This window comes from Panthera onca, chromosome C1 (assembly GCF_046562875.1).
Source record: "Panthera onca isolate mPanOnc1 chromosome C1, mPanOnc1 haplotype 2, whole genome shotgun sequence".
Classification (NCBI taxonomy): domain Eukaryota; kingdom Metazoa; phylum Chordata; class Mammalia; order Carnivora; family Felidae; genus Panthera; species Panthera onca.
Window position 1 is genome coordinate 157,038,663 of NC_138346.1, and position 16,111 is coordinate 157,054,773.

The 16,111-nt window shown below is 34.5% G+C and overlaps 1 protein-coding gene and 1 non-coding gene across 2 annotated transcripts in view; one reads left to right on the forward strand and one right to left on the reverse strand.

The window, feature by feature from the left end:
* Positions 1-16,111, forward strand: part of PIGK (phosphatidylinositol glycan anchor biosynthesis class K) — a 123,264-nt gene that overhangs the window by 11,329 nt on the left and 95,824 nt on the right. The gene's annotated exons all lie outside the window — the stretch shown is intronic.
* On the reverse strand, positions 733-836 carry LOC132674018 (U6 spliceosomal RNA). Its single transcript, XR_009608346.1, has one exon. It is a non-coding gene; the product is annotated as a U6 spliceosomal RNA (small nuclear RNA).

Genomic DNA, 16,111 nt, shown 5'->3' on the forward strand with positions numbered 1-16,111 from the left:
CGGTTAAGGTTCCGACTTCAGCTCAGGTCATGATCTTGCAGTTCGTGAGTTTGAGCCCTGTGTTGGGCTGTCTGTTGACAGCTCAGAGCCTGGAGCCTGCTTCTGATTCTGTGCCTCCCTCTCTCTCTGCCCCTCCCCTACTTGCATTCTGTCTCTCAAAAATGAATAAATGTTAAAAATTTTTTTTTAATTTAAAATCTTGTTCCTGTTTCACATGATTACATATCTACCTCTGTTTATGATGTCTTTTTGGGGGAATGAATTGAGGACTTAAACCATTTATTATTTTATAAACAGATTAATATACAATATTCAATTTGGCTTTTAGCCTATTTATGATGAGTATTCTTGGTTATGGGGAATATTCCTCTTATTAATGACTTATCTTACTTTACTCCTACCTGGAATTAAATATGAAGATATTTCTGTGGTGCTTGGGTGTCTCACTCAGTTAAGCATCTGACTCTTGATTTTGGCTTAGGTTATGATCTTACAGGTGGTGGGATTGAGCCCCATGTTGGGCTTCATGCTGTCAGCAGAGCCTGCTTGGGATTCTCTCTGTCTCTCTGTCTCTCTCTCTCTCTCTCTCTCTCTCTTTCACCCCTCCCCTGCTTTCTCTCTCTCAAAATAAATAAATAGACTAAAAAAAAAAAAGATATTTCTAAGTAAATTCTTTAGAAAGTAACAAATTATTATAACAGTTTAGAAACTTAAAATCATTAAGAAGAGTTTTTAGTTTTAAAGCTTGAATTTCATTTGTGTGTCATCCTTGCACAGGGGCCGTGCTAATCTCTGTATCATTCCAATTTTAGTCTATGTGCTGCTGAAGCAAGCACTTAAAGCTTGAATTTCAAACTACAGTTTGAATTTATTTTTATACAGTATGTAACATTTTTCAGTTAAGAAAATATTATCATGACTTCTGTTCATTTTCCAGGTATGCATGCTGAGAAAAATGAGTGGTCATTACATTTAATAAATACTATGAGTAGAGCTCTGTTTTGTTTTTGTTGTTTTTCATTTGTTTTTCAAAGCAGTATTTTACCTTTGTCTTGAAATGCAGGGTATTTGTATTTAGTTTTCCCATGTTCTTCAGTAAGAAATTTTCATGTCACAAGTCATTTGCTGAAATACATGACACAGGTGATTGCGTTTTATTTTGGAAGTTCACATCAATTCCATAGGTCCTGTTTGAAACATAACATTAGTGATGTCAGTACTCTTGTTCTGATTTCTTTCTGATCTTCTGTCTGTACTTCACACATTCTGGCCATACCGAGCCATTCTCTGTGCCTCGAATGGTTGTCAGTACTTCTGGCTCACTACTACCAAAACCTGGCTGTGATTCTGAATCTCTTGTGGTTAAAAATATAGGTTTCTTGGCTCCACCCCTGGTGATTCTACTTCCCTAAGTCTTAAGTGAGGCCTAGATATCAGCTCTAGATGTGGTTCAGATGCACAATCAAGTTTAGGAAGCACAGATTTAATTTATACCTGACCTTCCAAATTCACATTCATACTTCTTTAAAAACGCATTTCCTGACCCCCTTCTTTGCTTCTATGGTATCCTGTGTATACTTTTATCCTAACATGATTATACCAGTTATAGTATGTCTCCCTTATTAGATTATAACTCCTTGAAAGGACTACGAATTATATTTTATTTCATTTTGTACTTCTAGGGTCTAGCACAGTGTCTGACACATAGTAGGTTCTCAGTAGGTATTGAATAAGTAAACAAGTGACTTGGAAACATTTTATCAGTCAGGCAAAGTACACACAAGTTTGTACTTCAAAAATAAAAACACTTCTGTTTCCTAAATTGTAGTTAGTTTAGTTTTTAGCAAATATTAGTCTGTTACAAAAGAAATTTTAATAAATAGGTTGTAGGAATTTTATAATAATATTTTAAAGTATTGACGCAGGGTAAGGGATTTTAATGGTTGTGGGGGCAAATAAAAAGACATGTTATTATCATTTTCATAGCGAAGTTCATAGCATGGAGGACAGGTGTTTTGTTCTTTGTCCATGCTTTCTGTAACCTTACCTGCCCTCAGAAATTTTGTTTTTATTTGCCTGGTTTTAACTTCCTTAAACATTTCACTTTTTCGGGAAATTTTCTGCCCTCAAATAATTGTTTTGGACTAAATCTCTGTTTTGCTACCTCTAGTATGCTTAATATGCTTAAGATGAGGGAGGGAAAAGGCATTATGCAGAGGTTAGATCCTAAATTCAGCATGTGAAACAAAATTGAGCCAAATTATTCTCGAAAGTTTCTGAAATAGCACATAAAGTACAATATAGTATTCCATCAAGTCTAACAGCCAGTTTTCCTTCCAGTGCTAGTGCAGATAACTGTTTTCCTTTTCTTTAGTGGAGCACTTGATAAAATGGTTTACTTAGGATTAGGGTATATGTTATGTGAAAGTATACATCTCCTTAATAGTAGAATTATGGGGTGCCAGGGCGGCTCAGTCAGTTAAGGGTCCGACTTCAGTTCAGGTTATGATCTCACAGTTCGTGAGCTTGAGCCCCGTGTTTGACTTTGCTGACAGCTCAGAGCCTGGAGCTTGCTTCACATTCTGTGTCTCCCTCTCTCTCTGCCCCTCCCCTGCTCACACTCTGTCTCTCTCTGTCTCTCTCTCTGTCTCTGTCTTTCTCTCTCTCTCTCAAAAATAAACATTAAAAAAATCGTAGAATTATGATGCTCATGCTGTAAGAGGCATATGGAGATTGAGACTGACAGAGACGATGTAGAGTCGTATCTCCCATCTCTTGTTTACTTGGAGACTAAATGCATGCAGTATTAGGGTGGGTGAGGTCTGCTCCCCCCCCCCCCCCCCCCGTTTTGGCTGAGTGCATAAGATTAACTTTATGTAGAGTTACATGTGTAAATAATTTTTCTTAAAATATGATTTAGCTCTACTAATTCGGTGGGTATGAGTTTTTGAAATGGTCCCTGTCTGATAAACTATGTGTATAAATAAATCCAGCAGCTTTTCTGACTCCATTTTTTCCCTTTACTCTATATTTTCATCATTATGTGAGATTCCTAATTTAATTAGGAATAATTAATTATTACTTATTCCTGATTTAAACCTTTTTCTTCATCTTCCCTTATTCAGAAACTCTTAGTTTATGCAAAATAAAATTCAAGTCCCCTATGCTGGTACTTAAGGCTTTTGCAATCTGGTTCCAAATCTGACATTCTCATAATTTAATTTCCATCCCTTATGCCCAGCCACTTCCTTCATGTAAGTTCCTGTATTGGCTTCTGTCACTGCCTTACACTGGTCATTCCACCTATAGTTCTTTTCTTCCTCTTTCTAGTTTTCCTATGCCCAAGTTCAATTTATACACTCCCTAGAGCTTTCTTGGTCCTTTTTTCATAAATAATATTTTATTCATACTTTTGTCATGCCAGTTTTTTGTATGTATTGATCTTATTTCTTCAGTGCTGGTTCTCATACTGTTTGTATTCCTCAGAGTGCCTTCTTTAGTGTATTGTACAGAACTGAGTGAATGAATGAATGAATGAATGAATGAAAAGTGTGCTAAAGACTACTAGCTAAGTGAAACCTGGTTGGTCTAGGCTAGAAAGGAAATGTGTATGAAACTGCTTATTTATATTCCCTTTATTTTTTAATTTTATTTTTTTAAGTAATGTCTACACCCAGTTTAGGGCTTGAACTCACAACCCCAAGATCAAGAATTGCATGCTCTACCGACTAAGCCAGCCAGGTGCCCCTCATATTCCCTTTATGTCTTGTTTCCTACACTGCATTGAGCTAAAAGTACTCTGTAGTCAATTTTATAAACTATTCCCTAATTCCTACTTTAGGGATCCATTGGTGGGGTGATCTCACCAGGCAACTTCAAATTCATTTCTTTCTATCAGATAGAAGTCTGTAAGGGTCTTACTTAAGACAAATTAACTTCAACTTTACTTATTCCCTGCCTTACCACTATTTAAATTCCCTTGGGATGTGCTGTTTTGGCGGTCCCTTGTCCTGTTTTACTCCTTTTTAAAATAAAAAATGGTAAAAGTAGAAATGTAAATTTTGGTAGGGTGCCGACTGGGTGGCTCAGTCGGTTAAGCATCTGACTTCGGCTCAGGTCATGATCTCACACCTCATGGGTTTGAACCCTACATCGGGCTCTGTGCTGACAGCTCAAGCCTGGAGTCTGCTTCAGATTCTGTGTCTCCCTCTCTCTCTGCCTCTCCCTGCTCACACTCTGTCTCTCTGAAAAATAAATAAACAGTAAAAAATTAAAAAAGAAAAAAAGAAATGTGAATTTTGGTAATGTATCTGTAACCTAAGATAGAAAAAAAATCATGAATTGCCTATTATTGTGGGTTTTAAAGTCATTGGTTATATGACTTTTGACTGTTGCTTTTTAAACTGCTGTGGATTAGATCTTGTACATCAGAGGGCATTTTGAAAGATGGATCATTAATAAGTTATTTCAGAGATTTTCTTGTACAGTTACTCATTAACATAATATGGAGAAGGGCACGGTTATTATGGCTCTTTGAAAATCCTTGTGGCTTTCTCTCAGTAAGGTCAGACAAAATGTACCCATATTTCTGGCCTCCTCCATACTCACTGCAACACATATTCACTGTACACAATAATTCAGATACTACATTGGGAGTTTTATAATGACTTATTTCATTATTCCTTGAGGCCTTTATGAGAGATTGTTTTTTGCTCGCGTTACATATTAAAAATAGTTACTCAGTAAAAAAAATTAGGAAAGGAAAAATATTATGGGTAAATTCCAACATAATAAAAGTAGTGGATTAATCACTTATAAAACAAGTACAGAGGTTGAAGCACAAAAGCAGTGAAATCAATTATAGCTATAAAAATCAGTCAAGGGATTCACAAAATAAAAGGATGTAAAGTATGACCTCATATATATATGATGACGGGAGGGAGAGTAAAAATTTAGTGCTTTTTAGAAAGGGTTCAAACTTAAGCAACTGTCAACTTAATTTAGACCTCTATCTGCATAGGATGTTATATAAAAACCAATGGTAACCACAAACCAAAAACCTATAATACATATGCAAAAAATAAAGAGAAAAGAATTCAAGCATATCACTAAAGAAAGCCATCAAACCACAAGAGAAGAGAGCAAGAAAAGAAAGGAACAGAGAAGAAGTACAAACACAACCATAAAACAAGTAACAAAATGGCAATGTCAGTAATTACTTTTAATGTATATGGATTAAATGGTCAACCAAGAAATCAAAGAGGAAATAAAAAAATACATGGAGACAAATGAAGATGAAAACACAGTGGTCCAAAATCTTTGGGATGCAGCAAAAGCTATTCTAAGAGGGAAGTTTATAGTAATATAGGCCTACATCAACAAGCAAGAAAAATCTCAAACAACCTAACATTGCACCTAAAGAATCTAGAACCAGTAGAAGGAAGAAAATAATAAAGATGAGAGCAGAAATAAGTGAAACAGAGACTAAAAACAAAACAAAATAGAACAGATCAATGAAACCAGGAGCTGAAGAGATCAACAAAATTGATTAGCCAGACTCATAATAATAATAAAAAAAAGACTCAAAATCAGAAATGAGAGAGGGGAAATAACAACCAACACCACAGGGGTGCCTGGCCGGCTCAGTTGGTAGAGAATGTGACTCTTGATCTGAGGATTGTGAGTTCAAGCCCTGTGTTGGGTGTAAAGATTACTTAAAACAAACAAACACACACACACACACACACACACACACACACACACACACACACAAAATCAACCAACACCACAGAAATGCAAAGTATTAGAATATTATGAAAAATTATATGCTAACAAACTGGACAACCTGGAAGTAATGGATAAATTCTTAGACATGTGTAACCTTCCAGAACTGAATCAGAAAGGAATAGAAATATTGAAGAAACAGATTACTAGCAATCAAAATCAAATCAGTAATTAAAAACTTCTCAACAAACAAAAGTCCAAGCCCAGATGGCTTCACAAGTGAATTCTATCAAATGTTTAAAGAAGAGGTAAGGGGTATCTGGCTGGCTCAGGTGCAGTGTGCAACTCTTGATCTCAAGGTTGTGGGTTCAAGCTCCATGTTGGTTGTAGAGATTACTTAAAAATAAAATCCTTAAAAAATATGTAGAAAAGTTAATACCTATTCTTTTCAAATTAGTCCAAAAATTAGAAGAGAAAGGAAAGCTTCCAAATTCAATCTGTGAGGCCAACATTACCTTGATACCAAAACCAGATAAAGACACTACAACAAAAGAACACTGTAGTCCACTATCTACGATAAACATAGATGTAGAACTCCTCAACAAAATATTAGCCAATTGAATCCAAAAATGCATTAAAAAAAAATCATTCACCATAATCAGATGGGATTTATTCCAAGGATGCAAGGCTAGTTCAGTATTTGCAAATCAACGTGATATATCACATTGACAAGAAAAAGGATAAAAACCATATGATCTCAGTAGATGCAGAAAAAGCATTTGACAAAGTACAACATCCATTCATGATAAAAATCCTCAACAGAGTAGGTTTAGATGGAACATGCTTGGACATAATGAAGACCGTGTATGGAAAACCAATGGCTAACATTGTACTCAGTGGTGAAAAACAGAGCTTCTCCTCTAAGATTAGGGACATGACAAGAATGTCCACCTTGACCACTTTTATTAAATATAGTACTGGAAAACCTAGCCACAGTAGTCAGACAAGAAAAATAAAAGCCATCCAAGTTGGTAAGAAGAATTAAAACTTTCACTATTTGCAGATGATATGATACTATGTACAAAATTAGCACTGATAAATGAATGTAATAAAATTTCAGGATACAATATCAATATACAGAAATCTTGTAGTTCTATACACTAATAAGGAAGTGGCAGAAAGAGAAATTAAGAAAATAATTGCATTTATAATTGCATCAAACAAAAAGAACAAAATACCTAGGAATAAACTTAACCAAGAATGTGAAAGACTTGTACTCTGAAAATTATAAAATGTTGATGAAAGAAATTGAAGGTGATACAAACAAATAAGAAGATATGCCATGCTCATGGATTGGGAGAACTAATATTGTTAAAATGTCCAAAGCAATCCACAGGTAATGCAGTCTCTATCAAAATGCCAACAACATTTTTCAAAGAAATAATAAAATAATCCTAAAATTTATGTGGAACAACAAAAGATTCCGATTAGCCAAAGCAATCTTGAAAAAGAACAAAACCAAAAATACTACAATTCCCGGTTTTGAGATATACTACACAGCTGTAGTAATCAAAACAGTATGGAACTGACACAAAAATAGACACAGATCAATGGAACAGAATAGAAATCTCAGAAATAAACCCACAGTTATGTGGTCAATTAATTTACAACAAAAGAGGCAAGAGTATGCAATGGGAAAAAGACTATCTCTTCAACAAATGGTGCTGGGAAGACTGGACAGCTCTATGCAAAAGAGTAAAATTGACTACTTTCTTACACCATACACAAAAGTAAACTCAAAATCAGTTAGAGATCTAGATGTGAGACCTGAAACCATAAAATTCCTGGAAGAAAACATAGGCAGTAATCTCTTTGACATCAAATATAGGGACATTTTTCTAATTTATGCTTCCTTTGGCAAGGGAAACAAAAGTGAAATTAAACTGTTGGGACTACACCAAAATAAAAAGCTTTTGCACAGTGATGGAAATCATCAACAAAACAAAAGGCAACCTATTAACTGGAGAAGATATTTGTAAATGATGTAGCTGATAAGGAGTTAATATCCAAAATATATAAAAAACATATAACTCAACACCAAAAAAACCCCAAATTACAAATAATCCAATGTAAAAATGGGCAGACCACATGAACAGACTTTTTTCCAAAAAGACATACAGAAGGCCAACAGACACATGAAAGGACACTCAACTTCTCTAATCATCAAGGAAATGCAAATCAAAACAATGAGATACCACTTCACAGCTGTAAGCGTGGCTAAAATCAAAAACATGAGAAGTAACAAGTGTTGGCAAGGATGTGGTGAAAAGCTTTATGCATTGTTGGTGGGAATGGGAGCTGGTGTCACTGTGGAACACAGTAAGGAAGTTCCTTGAAAAATTAAAAATAGAGTTGCCAAATGATCTAGTAATTGCACTACTGGGTTTTTACCCAAAGAAAACAAAAATACTAATTTGAAAAGATATCTTCACTCTTATGTTTATTGCAGCATTGTTTACAGTAGTCAAGATATAACAGCAGCCCATGTGTCCATCCATAGATGAATGGATGAAGTGGTGTATATACACACATGAACATGCACACGCACATACACACAGAGCTATTACTCAGCCATCAAAAAGAATGAAATCTTGCTGTTTGCAGGAACGTGGAAGTATTTCAAGTGTATAATGCTAAGTGAAATAAGTCAGAGAAAGCCAAATGCCATATGATTTCACTCATATGTGGAATTTAAGACACAAATAAATGAACAAAGAAAAAAAGAGACCAACAAAAAACCAGAGAGCAAACTGGTGGTTTGTGAGAGGGAGGTGGGTGAGGCGATGGGTGAAATAGGTGAAGGAGATTCAAGAGCACACTTAATCATGATGAGCATTGAGTAATGTATAGAATTGTTGAATCACCATATTGTATAACTGAAACTAATATGACACTGTATGTTAATTATACTTGAATAAAAAAGAAGAGAAAAAAATAAAAATAGTTACTCAGAATGGGTAGGGTCCACTAAAGTTAGCATTAAATAATAGGACAAGAATTTGAATTCAGATCTTTTGACTTTATAGTTGGAACATTTCCATTATATTACAACTGTCACCTCCCTAAAAAATTGCAGCAGTTAGTATTTATGTGACATTTACAGTTAAGGAATTCTTTTGATAACATCTAATTTTATTCTTATGTCAATCCAATAGAAGTTGGTATTATTATGCGTACTGATCATTTAATACCTTATTAAATTAAAAAATCTATATCTACATGTTGAATGTAGTACTGAGGTATTCTGAAAATAGTTAATTTATTAAATGTAAGGAATGCCTCTCCTATTTCCTCATTTACATATTTTCCATAGTTTTTATGTTGTCTTCATCTTCATTATTTGATGCATCACGTACTTCATGCTTCTGTACATCATCATGCTTTGTAGTTATAATACATGTTTCTGTACTTCAACAGCTTTGTAGCTGTTTATTCCCTGTCTCTAGTCTCTTTCTTCCTCCAAATCATCCTACACACAGCTGTTAGGATTCTTTCTCAGACACTGCTTTCATGTTTTCACTCCCATGATCAAAAACCTGCAGTGACTCTCTGTTGCCTTTCTGAAAAATCCAAAATTTTTAACCAGCCTTCAGTCTTTACTGCTTTGTTAATTCCAATTTACTGTGTTCATTTGTAGATTCATTACAACATCTACTACATAATATTTAATCACTCTCATTTCTCTATTTGTTTTAATCCCACCTAAAACACTTTAATGTCCTCTGTACCCTTTTTTCCCACCCATATATCTTTCTTTCCTTTGTGTCATTGTGTAGAATGTTGTAGAGTACTCTATATAGGGAAGTCACTTGAATGCTTTAAAAAAAAAATTTACAATTAATGTATACAATTTTCTAAATACATATTTAAAATTTTATTCTGTTACTATTTTTATTTTATGATTTTGCCTAATTTTTTATGAACAAAAGGACTGGAACTATAGTAAATGTGCTTTGTAAATAATTTGCAGTATTTTATCGTAATTTTTGTCAAAGTAATATTAACTCATGCCTTTGGTTGTTCTGCTTCTTGTCTCCTGTCACTTCCCAACAGTTTTTTCTTGTATACTCTGTAAAAATATAAATAATAGTGTTTGACTGTAGATACTTAAATATTCTTAACAACCTGTCATTTTATTCTCATATTGGCAGCTGATCTGTCTGCCACTCCACATGATGTTCCTGGTAAAGTGTATAATATCTTGAATAGGGAAACATTTAGAATAGTTAAGAAGTTGAAATGTGGAGAATAGTGACAAGGAGAAGGAGAATAGTGACAAGGGTAAAAGGGCATTTTGGCTCCTGCTATCATGCTCTTAATGTTTAAATAATAATCAGAAACCATTTGAAAGACTAAGAAGACTGCGAAGGATTTTATAGAACGAAGGGGATATTTCTTTATCGATTTGTAGATAGATAGGAAGGTTTGGGATGTCAAAGAAGCAAGAGATGTTTATTCCTAAATCAATACCACAATGTTTTTGTTACAGACACTAACTTCTTATCTGGTAACTTGATTTCCTTGACTTTGTTCTTTTTTAGAATCATCTTGGCTATTCTTGGGTCTTGTTTCTTCCATATTAAGTTTAGACTCAGCTTGCCAAGTTCTTAAAACTCTGTTGGGATTTTGATTTGCATTGCAGTGAATTTTAGATTAATTTAGAATGGGCTTCTTTATAGCATTAAATCTTAATTTTTGCATAAGGTATATTTGCATATAATTATATGTTTAACAGCTTTCAACTAAGTTTTGTAATTTTTAATTTTTCTCCATAAACATTTTTGGTAGTTTTTAGTTTCTTATTTTTTTGTTGTTGATACTGTAAATGGTACTATTTAAGAAATATATTTTTTTCTGTTGCACATGCAGTTGGCTTTAGTATATTGTTCCAGCAACTTATTGAACTGTATTAATTTTAATAATTTGACTATAAATGTTCTTTTTTTAGTACCCATGAATCTACGAACAGTGACAGTTTTCTTTCTTTCAAATCTTTTTACCATAAAACTTTTTTTACATCTTCAAGATCTTTCATATTTGAAATTTTGGGGATAAAAATTGTCTTTAAAGACCAAAATAATTAATAGTCTGGAGAAATCCTTTATTTTGTCCATGAAAAAAATGTGTTCTTGAGAGGTAATGTGATGTTTAAGGTCAACAGCTGTGTAGTAGCAGACATAATGCTTGAATTCTAGTATAGTGATTATATTATACTATGTTGTCAAATTCATCAATATAAATAAGTGAAATATTAAAGAAAAAGGATAAGTGAAAGCAATTAATTAAAAATAAAGATAAATGTTGATATGACCTATAAAGCTGAATTTTACATGATAATATACTTAATTTATTATTGTAAACAATAATAACCTTAACAAAATTACAGTAACTGATCTTCAGAGCTTTTTCCTGTAATATGGTTTCTCTAGAGCTGTTCATCTATTTCAATTTGAAGATAACACAAAATTATTTTTAGGGGTACCTGGGTGGCTCAGTCAGTTAAGCATCTGACTCTTGATTTCGGCTCAGGTTATGATTTCACAGTTTGTGGGATCGAGCCCGCATTGGGCTCTGCACTGACAGCACAGAGCCTGCTTGGTATTCTCTCTCTCTCTTCCTCTCTCTCCCTCCCTTCCTCCCCACCCCCCCAAATAAATAAAACTTAAAAAAAATTATTTTCATTTTTGTACCTCCAATCAGGTGAACCTATTGGTGTTTAATATCTAGTAATTATGTCAGAATGTGCAATAACTTGATTTCCTGGGTATTTGTGATGGCCTTGTTAAATAGTCTTGTTGAATACTTGTTTTAAAATCAGTTATAAACCAATTTAAAATTCGGGTGCTTCCAAAGATTGTGTAAATATAAGGAAATCACTCTTAAATGGAAGACAATTAGCACAGTATTTAAGAGTACAAGCTGTTAGTAGAACTGTCTCTATTTGCAGATGACATAACATTATATATAGAAAATCCTAAAGACTCTACCAAAACACTGTTAGAGTTAATAAACAAATTCAGTAAAGGTACAGGATATAAAATCAGTGTACAAAAATCTGCTGCATTTCTGCACACTAGTAACTGTCAGAGAAATTAAGAAAATCCCATTTATAATTGCATTAAAAAATAGTAAAGTACCTAGGGATTAATTTAGTCACAGAGGTAAAAGACCTGTACATTGAAAACTGTAAGACATTATTGAAATAAATTGAGAAACACAAATAAATGGCAAGATATTCTGTGCTCATGGATTGGAAGAATTAATATTGTTAAAATGACCACACTACCCAAAGCAATCTACAGATTCAGTGCAATCCCTATCAAGATTCCAATGACATTTTTCACGTAAGAAAAAACAATCCTAAAATTTTCAAGTAGACAAAGCAATTTTGAAAAAGAAGAAAAAGGTAGAGGCATCATACTTCCCGATTTAAAGTATAGTGCAAAGCTATAGTACTCAAAAACATTGTGGTATTGGTATGAGAATAAACACAATCCAGCGGAACAAAATAGCCCAGAAAGAAATCTATACATATGTGGTCAATTAATTTGCAACAAAGAAGTGAAGAACATATTTCACTTCATTAGTGAAAGGACATTCTCTTCAATACATTATGTTAGGAACACTGAGCAGCCATATGCAAAAGAATGAAACTGGATCCATTAACTTACATTATTCACAATCATCAACTCAAAATGAATTAATGACTTGAATGTAAGACCTGAAACGATAAAACTTTTAGAAGAAAATGTGTGCAGTAAACTCTTTGACATCAGTCTTGCTGATGATTTTTTAAATTTGATACCAAAAGCAAAGGCAACAGAAGCAAAAATCAGCAAGTAGGACTATATCAAACTAAAAGCTACTCTTCATCAAAGGAAACCATCAGCAACATGAAAACACAACCTACCAAATGGGAGAAGATATCTGCAAGTCATATATCTGATAAGGGGTTAATATCCAAAATATATAAAGAACCCATGTAACTCAATAACAAAAAAAAAATCCAATTAAAAAATGGGGAGAGGATCTGAATATTTTCCAAAGAAAACATACTGATGGGAAATAGGTATATGAAAAGGTCTCAGTATTACTAATCATCAGAGAAGTGCAAATCAAAACCACAATATCACCTCCCACCTGTTAGAATGACTATTACCAAAAAGACAAGAAATAGCAAGTGGTAGTGAGGATATAGAGAAAAGAGAACTCTTATGCACTGTTGGTAGGAATGTAAATTGGTACACCCACTATGGAAAACAATAAGTAGCTTCCTCAAAAAGTTAAAAGTAGAACTAACATAGGATCCTGCAATTACATTTCTTGGTACTTATCCAAAGGAAATGAAAACACTAACTTGAAAAGGTATCTGCACCCCCATGTTCATTACACTATTATTTACACTACTGAGATGTGGAAACAACTAAGTGTCAATGGAGGAATGGATGGATGGATGGATGGATGGATGGATGGATGCATGGATAAAGAAGATGTGGTATATATACACAATGAAATATTAAAAAAAAAAGAAGGAAATACTGCCATTTTTGACAACATGGATGGACCTCTGAGGGTATTATGCTAAGTAAAATAAGTCAGAGGAAAACAAACAATGTATGATCTCACTTATATGTGGAATCTAAAAAAAGTTGAACTCACATACACAAGGATCAGACTGGTGGTTGTCAGAGGCAAGGGGGAGTGGGTGGGCAAAAATGGATAAAAGTGGTCAAAAGGTAAAGACTTCTAGTTATAAAACTAGTAGTCCTGGAGGTGTAATGCCTAGCATGGTGAGAAAAAAGGGAAAAAGTGCAAGCTGTAGGGTCAGACCAGACCACAAAGTCTAATCTAACTTAAGAAGTGGGCAAGAATGATTGATGACTTATATTGCTTTTGCTTCAGATTGCTACCAAACCAACAAAGAAGCAATGCAAAGTATATATGAAATAAGGATATGAGTAAGCTGTAAGTGGCTACAGCTCTCCTCTACTTGTTTGTTACCATGGTGATCCTGAATTTGGCACCAACTGGTGCAGCCTGCAATGAGTGAGAAACTAGCCAGGTCAGAGGAATCCAGAACAGTTACTAGTGGAAGGGCCATGTTGTCATTCAAAAGTTCTACCTACTGTCACATTAGGCAATTTCTTGCTGTGCCTGAGATTTGTATTTACATGTTTTATTTCCTACTGTATCATCAAGCCTTCAGTAAACTTGGAAGGGGCCTGAAAAAGTCACTGCTAGTTTTTTGATTTTGGATGAACTATTTAATCTCTCTCAGCCTTAGTGCTCTTGTCTGTAAGATGGGGAAAGAATACGTACGTGGGGTGACTTGTTGGTTCATCAATCTGGTTAGGAGTAATTCCCAGTTCCCTTTTCCCTTGCATCATTTATGAATCAGCCTCTCATATTTTCTGATTATTGAATTGGCTTAGCATCAGCTGACTTGGAATTAATTTAATGATCCTAAATACTAGTTTTACTGTGACACTCTTAATTACCATAAGAAAGGTCATAAAAGGTGTAAGTTTGTAAGTGGGGCCATTTTGAGTCATGAGCTGCCTGTACAGACCAGACAGGAATAATATGCTTATTAGTAGGAAAAGGAGAAAAGCAGATGGTTGTAGAAGAGCTGACAAAACACTGGCTTTCATAAAGTTTCACAAATTTTTATTGTTGATATATCGAACTGCTTTCAAGTTCTGGTCTCTCTCTGTAAGGCTTTATTCTTGAATTTTCATCAAATTGTGTGCCATGCTAATATTCATCTTTCCTCTTTGAACTAGCTTTAGTGATTCCTTACAATTAAGGGAGCCTAACTAGAGTACATATTAGGGGATGGATAAAGGATTAACAAAGCCATTTTCTACTATTAAAAAAAATGACTTTGTTCACTTTGTAACACTGTACTTTTAGATATCTCATAAAGGTAGACAGCATTACTTGTGGTAAAACTGTTCCCTTACTAATTAGAAAACCACAAATAGACCAGTATAAATAAATCATAAGTACTTGAGGAAAAGCCATATCTTTGGGCTTCCCTGAGTGTGAAGATTCCTGTAATTGTGTTTGTTCCTTGGAGGGACCCTGAAAACTATGGTTATGGAGTTCTTGCATAAGATGTTGATTTTAGTTGGGCATGAGGCTTCTAAGCCAAAGTGGATATTCTGCCCACCCATATAAGTCTCATTCTTTTATCCTTGAGTTGTCATCTGAAGCACCAAAAAGAATAGCTTGGGAGGATCATATATATATATTTATATGCCATGCTGTCAGCTACAGCGTCTTAGACTTGAAATAGAAAGTCCTCATCAGTTGCATATATTGCTGTGTAGATTGTGAGGGTACCTCTGTGGAAGAGGAGTGTCTAATACTTTTATGTCTTGTTGCTATAACAAATTGCCACCAATTTAATAGCTTAAAATAATATATACTGGTTCTAGATATCAGAAGTCCAAAATGCACCATCAGATCTGTGTTCCCTCTCAAAGCTCTAGGGGAAAATGTTTCCTTGTTTTTTTTCCAACTTGTAGAGTTTTCCTTGGCTCATGGCCCTATCCTCTATTTTGAAAGTCATCAGCATAACATCTTCAGTGACTCCTCTCCTGTTGTCATATTTCCTTCTTCCTCCTTTTTTCTGCTGTCACCTTATCTTCTCTGACTCTGATGCTCTTGCCTCTCTCTCTTAAAAGGACCCTAGTGATTACAGATAAATTCAGAATACTCTCTCCATCTCAAAATCCTTAATTTAATCAAATCTACAAAGTCCCTTTTGTCTTTAAAGGTAACATATTCACACCACATGTTCTGGGGATTAGGACATGGATATCTTTTGGAGCTGTCATTTAAGCCTACTATTTTACTGACAAACATGGTTTCCTGTTTTGTGTCCTTCTAACTGAATTTGATGCCAAATGGGGTCATCTTGTGAGTTTAAATGTCTACTGGATCCTATCAAGAAGATACCTAGTGGGTGTGACAGACAGGAGTGTTTGGAATCAGTATTCCAAGATAAGGAATCATGCAACCCAAGAGGAGTTTGACAAGGGAATAGCCCACAGTGTTAAATATAGAAATGTCATAGAAGAGATACACTCAATTTCTTAGAAATCAGATGAGTTGAATTATGATTATAATAGTTTGAAGAAGTAATGGGAAGCAAAGAAGTAGAAAAAGTAGCTGGAGGATGTGATTGAGAATGAAATAGAAAGCATAGACTGAGGGGATCTAGAACTGAGACAGAGTTTTGATTTTGAGACCGACAGAATTTATGTAGGTTAGGGGAAGATGCCCAAAGAAAGGAAAAGTAAAAATGGGAAGAGAGGGAATA